Raw genomic sequence first — 11,657 nt, forward strand, 5'->3', positions numbered from 1 at the left:
AATAACCTCAAAGGATAGGTATATTTTTACAATCTTTATTTTATAGATGATGATATTGAGTCTAGAAAGCTTAAATATCTTGTCTAACAGCAATCAGTAAGTGGCAGGGTGAGGATTCAAACTCATTGCCCACAGTCTTAACAGTGCTAATATACTAACAAACTAAAAAAATTATTTTGTTTACCTTAAAAAAAAAAACAAAATAATACACTGTAGTTCCTTATTTGGATGTGATACCTTTTTAGGGAGATCAAAATATTTTAAAGTGTAAGTTCTCAAAGTGGTTATCAAAAAGCAAACACTAAGAAGTTATTTGCTTTTCTCCCCCTTATTCCCTTCAGTATTACAGTTGAAGTTTTCAGTAGCTATATGACGTATGATGATCCCATTGGTCTGATGTTGACATATGATGGGTTTATTTTGTTAATTTGAATGAATTAATAAATAAATATTTTAAAAAACTTCTCAGGTTCACCTTTTAATACAGTAAATATTTATTGATATAATTCTCATAAACAAAAGCCCTTTGGGGTCTTAAATAATTTATTAATTTAATGACGTTCTGAGACTAAGAAGTTTGAGAACTACTATTTGAGAGACATTACAAAAATTAAGACATTTTTATGAAATGAATACTGCTATTTATCAATTTAGCAGATGCATTTTTAACAGCTTTTTCAGATGTCTTTAATTCTTCCCATACTCAAATCTGGGTATAAGAAAGGGAAAAAATAAACCTAAAATAAGTCTTCGCAAATATCTTAAAAGCTATTTTCAAATTGTAATGTTTTTTACTTGGCCACAGTCAGAATAATTTTAGGCCTTACATCTATATTCCAGTCATAATTTCTACCAATTTTATCCAATTCCAATTGGATAAATGTTATCTTATCTTCCTACGATGATGAATAAAAGACTAACAAAACATTTTCCCAACTTTCTCAAATGTCAAATAGTGGATATTTGCAAGACAGCCCATTGAAAATGTATGTGGTGGAGAAAAGATCTGCCTGCTGGCACTTGGGTGCACGGTGACTCTGCACTTTCTGGTCCAGCTTCCTGTGGGCTGGCTGGGGGCGGTCCACATCCCCTGGGCATTCTCCCAAGGGTGGGGCAACAGCTATAACAACTTAACATCACTTTGCTGGGTTTCAGAGCAGCAGCAAAGCTGAATGAAGTTAGCATGACTCTTAGATCAGTAACCTCTGGAGGTTCAGCTTGGCTCAGCTTTGGGGCAGAAGTGGGAGGGAGTTCAGAAGGCTCATCTTCCTCTCCATATTTGGCAAATGTATGTTCTCTCTACCAGAGAAAACAAGGCATAGAGTCATTGACTCAATGTTATTAGATGAGTCAATGAGATGGAACAAAGGAACCCCAAGCTGACTCCTCTCTCATCACTGTTTGTGGAGAGTCTTGTGTCAAAATCAACACCACTGTCATTCTTTATGCTTGTGTAGAACATCACAGTTTACAAAGCAATTTCACATTCATTATCTCTCAAGGACACTGTGATGTAAACCAGGCAGGTATTGTTATCCTTATTTTGTAGATTAGAACACTAAAAATCCAGAGGGTCAAGCAATTTACTCAAGGGTCACAGGTAGCAAGAGCTTTGCCAGGCCTGGAAGCCAGCTCGTCTGCTTTTCAATCCAACATCAGGTCCACTAACTATGCAGATGGCACATATGGCAGGCCTCCTCATTATATTTGAAATTACCTAACCGCAGGCATGTTCCTCACATAAGTGTATTTGGAAGGAATGTAGGGACACAAAAAGAAAAAAGTGGAAATTGAAAAGGAAGGGAAAAATAATCAAGGGAAAATGTGTGTCCTTTTATAAAATTCATGGCTACTCTCATTTCTTTACTAATTATGAGTAGAAAGTCAGAAGACCTCGTTGTTAGCTACCAGAGTTTAAAAAAATTTGTACATATACCAAAGTCATCATTCAAAATAGTAGATCACTCATTGATTCAAGTTTTTCTTTCTGGGTGTCAGTGGCCAAAATGAATTGGGGTACAGAGGAGATTCCAAGACTGAGGCATGAGGAATTGGCTCATGTGATTATGAAGGTGGGCAAGTCCCAAGATCTGCAGAATGATTAAGAAAGCTGGAGATTCAGAGGAGCTGATGATGTGGTTCCCATCCAAAGGCTGGCAGGCTCAAGATGTGGGATGAGCCAGGGTTTCAGTTCAAGGCCAAAGGCAGGAAAAAAGCTGATATCCTAGTTTGAAGGCTATCAGACAGAAGGAATTCTTCCTTACTTGGGAGACAGTCAGTATTTTCATTCTACACGGGCCTTCAACTGATTGGATGAGGCCCACCCATATTAGGGAGGGCAAATTGCTTTACTCAGCCTACACATTTAAATGTTAATTTCATCCAAAAACATCCTCATAGAAACACCCAGAATAATGTTTGACCACATATCTGGGCACGCCATGGCCCAATCAAATTGACACATAGAATTAACTATCACAAACTAGCGTGCTCTCTTGAAGTCTGTTAGCATGTAAAGACCACAGCTCTGGTTCCCCAGCTCGTGATGTATATAGAACGGCCATCTGCGGAACGTGCTAGACTTTCTTTAACCATTAATTACTTTTACAGCTGCTGCTCTAAAAATGGAAAGGATAAAAATTGCACTGTTTGTTCCACTGAAAGTGCAAAGAGGATCAACAAAAAAAAATTGTAGATTCTGACTTGCAAATGAATCAAATAAACTTTTTATTTAATGTGTGTTTGCTTATTTGAAAATCACTTATAAGAGAGTGTTAACAAATAGCAAAACATGAATATTAAAAAAAAGTTCAATAAACGAGGTAAGAAATGAAATACTGATGGCCCAGTGAGGGAGGTCAGCAATAAACCTCCATCCCCTGCAGAACTTCTAGGCACTGCACTTGGAATGCTCTTTTTGCCCAGGTATATGGTGGTGCCTCTGTTTTGGTAGAATGAGAACTCATAATAGAGATTAAAATGTACTTGACGGAAAAACAAAAATACATTTCGTCTTCAGTTTATTTTGTGGGTTGAGATTGGTATTTGCTACGCACACAAAGACTTGAATATCTACCCTACTATTACAACCACATAGTCATCTTTGTTAGTTATTTCTACCTTAATTCTCATTCACTGTCTTTTAGTCTCTTTTTCTCCACTTAGCACCAGCTTTTCACAGCTGTAGTTGTAAAGCAAATCTCTCATTCTTCCCTCTAAGGGACACTTATCTGCATAACCATTGCAGTTCCCAATTACTCCACAGAGTAAGTGCCACTTAGAATCCTCATAGGCCTGTTGTTCTTGCTATTCCAAAGTAGAGGCAACTTTGAATGCCAGATTTGAAAGATGTGTTTGAAACTAGGGAAGACAGTTTAGAAGAAATTAAATGTGAATATCTACTGTTCCAACAATTTCCTTGTGCAGTTTTTTCAGATGAAGACTTGATTAGTGATAATACGAAGATCATTAATCAAAGCAATCACTATACTTTTGAGATGGTGTCTTTAAATTTCTGACTTCTACACACTTTTATTTCTTATTTAAATGGCTTTTTAAAAAATGTCTCTTTAATTGGGCATATAATAATTGCTTTACACAGTCAATCTTCTTTATGGGTATGCTGTAACGCACTGATATTCTGTTCATAAATTTGTTTACATCTCGATTAAAAAATAAATTATTGAATGGGTTTCAAGATTCTCTAAATCGCATCAAATTCTCTTTCATAGGAAATACTTTACACTCACTACTGTATTAATGTGCGATAATAATCTTTCTCACAGTTGAGTCTGAAATAAAACCACAGCAACATTCTTATTTGACAAGTAAATTATAGCAATAAATAAGTCATTATTTGAAAGAGAATGTCAGAATTTTCCTCACTTCTCCTGCCAGATTTTTTTCTAAATGAATTGAGAATCAATTATATTCTATCAGCAGTGGCTAAGAGTGCGGGATCTATAAGAGATAGGGCATATCATACCGGCCTTGCCATTTTTGACTCTTTGACCTTGAGGAAGTCATATACTCCTCCAAGCCTCAGTCTTCTCCCCTGGAAATTGGAATAATAATAGTGCTTACCTCATAGAGTTGATGGGGGCATTAAGTAGGTAACGTATATAAGAAGCTCAGCACAGAGGTAGGTACATAATAAGAGTTCAATCAAGAAGAACTATCATTCTTATTTCCAGAATCCTTTTTGTGCTTCCACGTACAGAGAGGTGGCAGAGAGTTTAAGCATACTAATTCTGTCCATTAATAAGCTTACATTTGAATAGCTATTGGGGAAATGAGGGATGACAAAAATGATAATTTTGCAATCGTTTAGTCAAAAGTGTAAATAGTTAATGGGAATTTAAACAGCAATATTTAAGCTGCATTTAACACAAGAGAGGAAGTTTAAATCGAGGAATATAAAATTTAAGTTCAGATTAAATAATTTATTAACTACAACTTCTTAGTTGCCTAGGGGATTTTCATTGTTGTGTGCTTACTTATTTGTTTTAACTAGTTCTCCTTATTATCTAGTCTTAAAACCAGAGTCATTATTTTTACTTTTCACTCCAATCAGTCACCAGGTCCTGTCAATGTTTCTTAGCTCACATCCATCGGTCCCTTTTAATTCCCATATTACTTCCCAGGCTGAGTTCCCATCCTGTAACCCCTAGATTAATGTAATACCCTCTTAGACATTCACTCAGGCTTTCAATATCTTCCTTTTTCTGTTAAATCTTGCATTCTGCCAGATTAATTTTCCTCAGAAACAACTTTCATTGTTTCATCTCTAACTTCCAACTGACTACATGGTAAAATTCTAATTCCTTGGTTTAGCTTTCAAGACTCCATACAAGCTACAAGACCCCATAAGCTACCATTTTAGCTCCATTCCCCTACACTCCTCTCCCTCCCTTTAATCCACACTAGTTAGAGAGAAAGTGGTGTAGCATGAGAATAAGAATACGGATTCAAGAGCAGGCTGCCTATGAGTGAACTCCAGGTCCACCATCAAGCAGTTTTAAGCTAAAAGTTCAGATATTTTGAATTATGGAACAAGTATTACATGCACCTTCTGGAGATAGAAATGTGGGCCTTACCCATCAGTAAGGGTCCAATAAAAATCTGCAGAATGGGTGACGGACTTAATTTTCATCTAGAAGGAGATTGTAAATGTCTCAACTCTAGAGACCTAGAGAATGGCTGGCAACCAAAGGAGGGATGCAGGGCATCAGCAATGTAAAGTTTTCATGAGTCCCTTAGCCAAACTCAGGAGATCTGGAATGTCAGTGGAGGTGGGTGCAGGGATCAAGAAAGCTAGCAATGGTGGGGCTGAGAGGGTAGGCTTTTTTGAGAGGACAGGAGTCTGCCTCTACCTTCTATACTTTATCCTCCCTTCCTGCATATTCTTCCAGTGATAAGACGTGTCCAGAAATGCAAATCACAGTGTTCCGGGGGTCTGGACTGCTACTGACTTAGTTGTCTGATGGTGGCAATGGGACTTGCTAAACTGTGGTGAGAATCAAAATTGAGTGGGCATGGTGTCACAGGTCACAGAGAGCCATGCAGTTTGGAGCCATGCAGAAACAGCTCCCTGGCTAGTTTCTCAGACCCAATGGGAGAACAGCTCTCCACAACTCCCTTAGAGCCCAAGATCACAATACGTCTCAGCTTTCCTTGGCTCCACTGTGATTTGTTCATGAACAGGCTTTGGATGTGGAGTTTAGACTATAATCTATACAGAATCCTCCATATTTCTTGGATGATATTTATTATTATATTTTTATTACACCAAAGGTCCTTCGGAATAATATCAGTAACATTTTCTGAGCCCCTACCATATTCTAAAACCTAACCATATTTCCTCTAATCGTCACTATCAGCTCCACTTTATAAATGAAGAAAATGAAGCTCTTTTAGGTTAAGTGGTAGAGCCAGGACCCTAACCCATGTCTCCCTGCCAGAGCCCAAAGTCTTGTAGTTTTCTTCATACGCATCTGTTGATCTCTTACTGTTATTTGTTTCCCATAGCTTTGACCTTTCTCTTCTGTCTCTGAGCTGAGGCATGCTTCATGAAATTTCCTGTTATTCTCTCTCCACCCTCTTTTAACATAGGATGGGCTTAGAGGATGTGAAATATAAACATTACAGTTCCCATGCTGTTTCTCATAAAGATTTGAAAGAAAATACACAAAGAAAATACACAAAGCAAAGCTACTAACTCAGTACTGTGTCTATTAGTTATAACACAATAAAGGACATAGTCAGACCCAGAATATAGCAAAAGTTACATTTAGAAGATAAATGCAAGATATTTAGAAAGCAGCTCATAAAAAATTTATATTGTGCTGTTATGGCCTTCAAGCAAAGCAGTCAATGCGTCAACAAATCTTTATAGGGAAACTATTATGTGACAAGCGTGGTGTAGGTGGCTGCAATAAGTCTGACTTGCTTTATGAGTTTGCCTTTCCTATAGAGTTTCTTATAAACTTTGCAACTTTCCTATAGTCAGGCTATTATAAAATTTTAAATAAATTATGTTAAAGGACATACTAGCAATACTAGTGAGTATTTTTTGACTACATTATTAGATTCATTTATTTTTATGACTTCTTGTCAGGAAAGATGAGACTCTTTTTCAAATATAATGACATTCTTATAACTTTTAATCTGGTTAATAATTACAGTATAAAACTTCATGTTTTAATTCAAGAACTGATATTTAAAGGCTGGATCAAATTGTTAGTGACTTCTTCATCTTTCATTTCTCCAGATCCACCTAACTGAAGCTTTGTTTAAAAAACAAACAAAAAAAGCCAAACACTAGCTCTGTCATTCAAGTTTTATCAGACTAGCTATCCAAATCATAGAAATGCCTCATCATAGGTTTCAGTAAAACAAAAGAAAAATCTTAATACTCTTTACCTGTTAGAAAATATTTTATTAACAAGCAAATATTTCAATTTAAAACTCAACTTTAACCACTTTATCCTCATGATTTATGTCCCTTTGATGCCTAAATTATCCACCTAGCTAATCTGATCCTGTGCCAATGTGCACTGTAAACTCCACTACACAGTGCCTTGACTGATGTTCCACTTGTCAAGAGGGATTCTCCTTCTCTTCCTTCTTATCTTTTCATGTTCCCACTTTCCCAGGAGAGTTACAGGGATCTGTATGAAATGCTTAGTTACAGAACAGAGTTACACTTAGAATGTGCACATATACAAATGGGTAAGGGGTCCACCAGGGCTGAGAAGGTCTTTCTCTGTAAAACCAAAGGACAACTGTCCTCGTGGTTGAAAAACATCAGAACTCTTGCACTAAAAACCAGGCAGCTATCCAGCTGTACCAAGTTGCTATTTTTTTGGTATCCATTCTAAGAAGTTATCATTTTCATGAGAATGAGGTGCTTCTGCCACCACAGAAATTTCCACTTTGGAAAGCATCTCTTTGTAGTTCTGATTTCTCCAAGGGCAGTATTTTCCAGGCTCTTTTTTCTTCTATGTTTGGATGACCAAGTTATCACTTTTTGAGGCTTCTAGTTCCTCAGTATTCTATCCTATGGTAGCTATGTCAGCACGTTGTAGCTAAAGTAAAAGTTGAAATGATTAGGAAGCTAATTCACACCCCAAACTATTTTTCCTCATTTAACAAGTTTTCTTTTGTTATAGTTATAAAACTGTTTCAAATCACTACTTCATTTTGGAAATGCTAATTTTTGATACAATGCTACATTCTTTTGCTCTTCTTCCTCAACAGTGAGTGGAGTATGTTTATAACAATATGGCTTATTGCTATCATATCATTATGTCTTCTTTAATAATAATCTCTAGTATGTAGGTAGTACACAAAAGTTACTAAAATATCTTTTTATAAATTCTGTTAACAAGATAAGCTGTTGACAGATTACTCTGATATTCAGTCTGTATCATTTTTAGATAACATCTCAAACAGAAATTACTTCTGTTTGATTCAATGGCCTGGGTTGCTGATGAGAATCCAAGCTCTGAGAATCAGAAGTTGGTTCACTCTCGTTAAATAAAGCAATGCCTTATTGATTTTGGAGTTAAACCAAACTAACATTTTGATGACTATCATGGACTGAATTTGCCCCCCTCTAAATTCACATATTGAAGCCCTAACCACCCCCCCATGTAGCTAGCTATATATGGAGATAGAGCCTTTAAGGAAGTAATTAAGGTTAAATGAGGTCATAAGAATGGGGCCCTGATACAATAGGATTAGTGTCCTTATAAGAAGAGACACCAAAGAGCTCACTCTCTCTATTCCCATATACCTGCACCAAAGGAAGGCCATGGCACATGGCAGCTATCTGGGACCCCAGGGAAGATTCCTTATCAGACACCGATCCTCCTTGCACCTTGATCTTGGACTTTCACTCTCCAGAACTATGAGAAAATAAATTCATTGTTTGAGCTTGGGGTACTTCAAAACTGTGATCATCTTTGCTTCAAGTTTTTCTCTGTGAAATACCACTATAAAATAAACAGGACTGTTGAAATATTACTAGAACCAACTTAAAACCACTAATCTAGGCCTATCTCAGCAGTGACATTCAATTTTTGTCATAGTTTTCAATTTCCAGAAAAGGTATAGCAAGACAGTTCATTGTCACATATACATCAGTAGAAATTGCTAAGAAATTAAAAGTAAACTATTCACGAGTTCTAGGTAGTTTATAAAATAGAATCTTGCTTTCTGATATTTATTCATTAAATTATTTATAATTAAGCAATATTAACTACATAGTTTTATAGTTAAGCAATATAGTTATATGATTAGGTGAATAAAGTTAAGCAAATTAAGTAACAATTATACTTGCAATATAATTTGCATTGTAGCTAAAAGACATGAAACAAAATTTGCAAGAATAATGTTTTGTTTGACAAGGAAACATAAATTATTTGATTGCTATAAATATATCAATATTTATAACAATTGTTATAAATACAATTGTATCAATCTCTAGCATCTTATACATTAAAGAACTATTTTTCCACTGTTTTTCCCCTAAAGAATTTCTTAGACCACATACAAAAATAAACTCAAAATGGAGTAAAAACTTAAATGTAAACTGAAACCACATAAAACTCCTAGAAGAAAACATAGGCAGTAAATTCTTTGATGTCAGTCTTAGCAATATATTTTTTTTGATATATCTCTTAGGGCAAAGGCAACAAAAACAAAAATAAAAAAATGGGATTACATCAAATTAAAAAGTTTTGCATTGCGAAGAAAACTATTAACAAAATGAAAAGGTAAACCACTGAATGGGAGAAGATATTCGCAAATGATGTATCTGATAAGGTGTTAATATCAAAAAAATATATATATATATACATATAAAGAACCCACACAACTCAACATCAGAAAAAACAAACAATTCAATTAAAAAATGAGCAGAGGACCTGCACTGACATTTCTTCAAAGAAGACATACAGATAGCTAACAGACACATGAAAAGATGCTCAACATCATTAATCATCAGGGAAATGCAAATCAAAATCATAATGAGATATCACCTCACATAATGTGTCAGATATGTCAAGATGGCTATCATCAGTAAATCAACAAACAAGAATTTGGTGAGGATGTGGAGAAAAGGGAACCCTTGTGAATCACATTGTTGGTGGGATTGCAAATTGGTGCAGCCACTATGGAAAATAGAACAGAAGTTCCTCAAAAAATGAAAACTAGAACGACCATAATGACCCAGCAATTCCACTTCTGGGTATTTATCTGAAGAAAACAAAAACACTAATTTGAAAAAAATAGATGCATCTTTATGTTCATTACAGCATTATTTCAATAGCCAAGATATGGAAGCAACCTAGGTGTCCATCGATAGATAAATGGATAAAGAAGATGTATACATACAATGAAATATTACTCAGTCATAAAAAAAGAATAAAATCTTACTATTTGTGACGACGTGGATGGATCTTGAGGGTATCACACTAAGTTATATAAGTCAGACAGAGAAAGACAAATATCATATGATTTCACTTACATGTGGAATCTAAAAAACAAAAACAAAACAGAAACAAATTCATAGATCCAGAGAACAAACTGATGGTTGCCAGTGGTGGGGGAAGATGAGCAAAAAAGGTTAAAAAGATTAAGTACAAATCGCCAGTTATAAAAAAGTCACAGGGATGTAATGTACAACATAGGGAATATAGTCAATAATATAATACCTATACATGGTTACAGGTGATTATTAATTTATCATGGTTATCACTTTGTAAAATATACAAATGTATAATCACCGTATTATACACCTGAAACTAATATGATATTGCATGCCAACTATAGTTAAAAAATTAAAAAATTAACAAAAAAGAATGAATATACACAATTTTCATAAGATCACAAAATACTACCTTTCAAGAATTATTAGCATTTAATAATTATATATTTTACCCAGGGATGATTTTTTGATTCAGAAAATAAGGATTAATTTTGTATTTGATTATTGGAGAAACAAACTAAAAGATGCTAGATGAAGTTTTAAATCAAATTTTAAATATTTACAATGAAAACAAAAGAAACTAGACATTTCCATTTTGGGCAAAAGTATCAAATATAGTACTTGTTCAACACCAGCAGATAGACTAGAGCTAATGTCACTAAAAAATGACACAACTGTCACAAAGTAACTATACCTGGAATAGTGTATCTGTAAAATTCAAACTAATTCCTGATATTAGATGAGACTTTGGTTAATTGACATTTTCACCTCCAATCAGGTTAATTTATACTATAATACACTTTCAGGTGTACTGTTTTTTATTCATGACATTTGTCGTATTTGCAATTAAGTTATCATTTATATGATTCCTGGTATGACAAGAACCTCTGAGCTCCATTGGATTGGAATTATTCACAGCTGTGCTGCCAGTACCTACAACAGTAATTGCTCAATAACTAATTTGTCAGATTAATGAACAAATGAAAGGAGGAAGGTATGAGAATTACAGCTTAGCAGATCTATAAATGACTGCAATACTACCAGACAAAGTTGTAAGAATGACAGATGGGACAAAATAGAAAGAAGACCACACTTCAGGGTCATTTGTACATCAGAAAGTAAAAAAGATCTTCGTGCCTTTGGAAAATGATTCATCCTATTTCCTAAAGGAAATTTCCTACTTAGAAAATTCAGTTTATTTTTTTAATAGTAAATACCTAATTCTTAATAAGTTTGGTCAGAATATGAAGTAGCTACAGGATATACAAATATTCCAAACTAATTTACATGGATAAATCAGGAATTTCTGAAAACTCACAATTGTAACCATCAAAAATCATGGCTTACTAAGAGGCTGATAAGAAGACTTAAAGCCGTGATTTAAATATATTTTTAATCAGTAGATTATTAATGAACTGGATCCTTTGCAGAAAGTCCTGTGTTATTAAGAGAATTTTCTGAATGAAAACACTCAATAAATGGAAGTATGTTCCAGATTTAAATTATTTTACTGTGGATAATAAAGGTATGTATTTTAAAGAAAAATTCAATGCAACTATTCAAAGTTGTCTGGTAATAACAGAGATTGATGGAACATTATGTGCTTCACAGTGTGTGTGTGTGTGTGTGTGTGTGTGTATGTGTGCGTGCGCGTGCGTGTGTGTAT

The sequence above is a fragment of the Pteropus vampyrus genome, unplaced genomic scaffold (assembly GCF_000151845.1).
Source record: "Pteropus vampyrus isolate Shadow unplaced genomic scaffold, Pvam_2.0 Scaffold24, whole genome shotgun sequence".
Classification (NCBI taxonomy): Eukaryota; Metazoa; Chordata; class Mammalia; order Chiroptera; family Pteropodidae; genus Pteropus; species Pteropus vampyrus.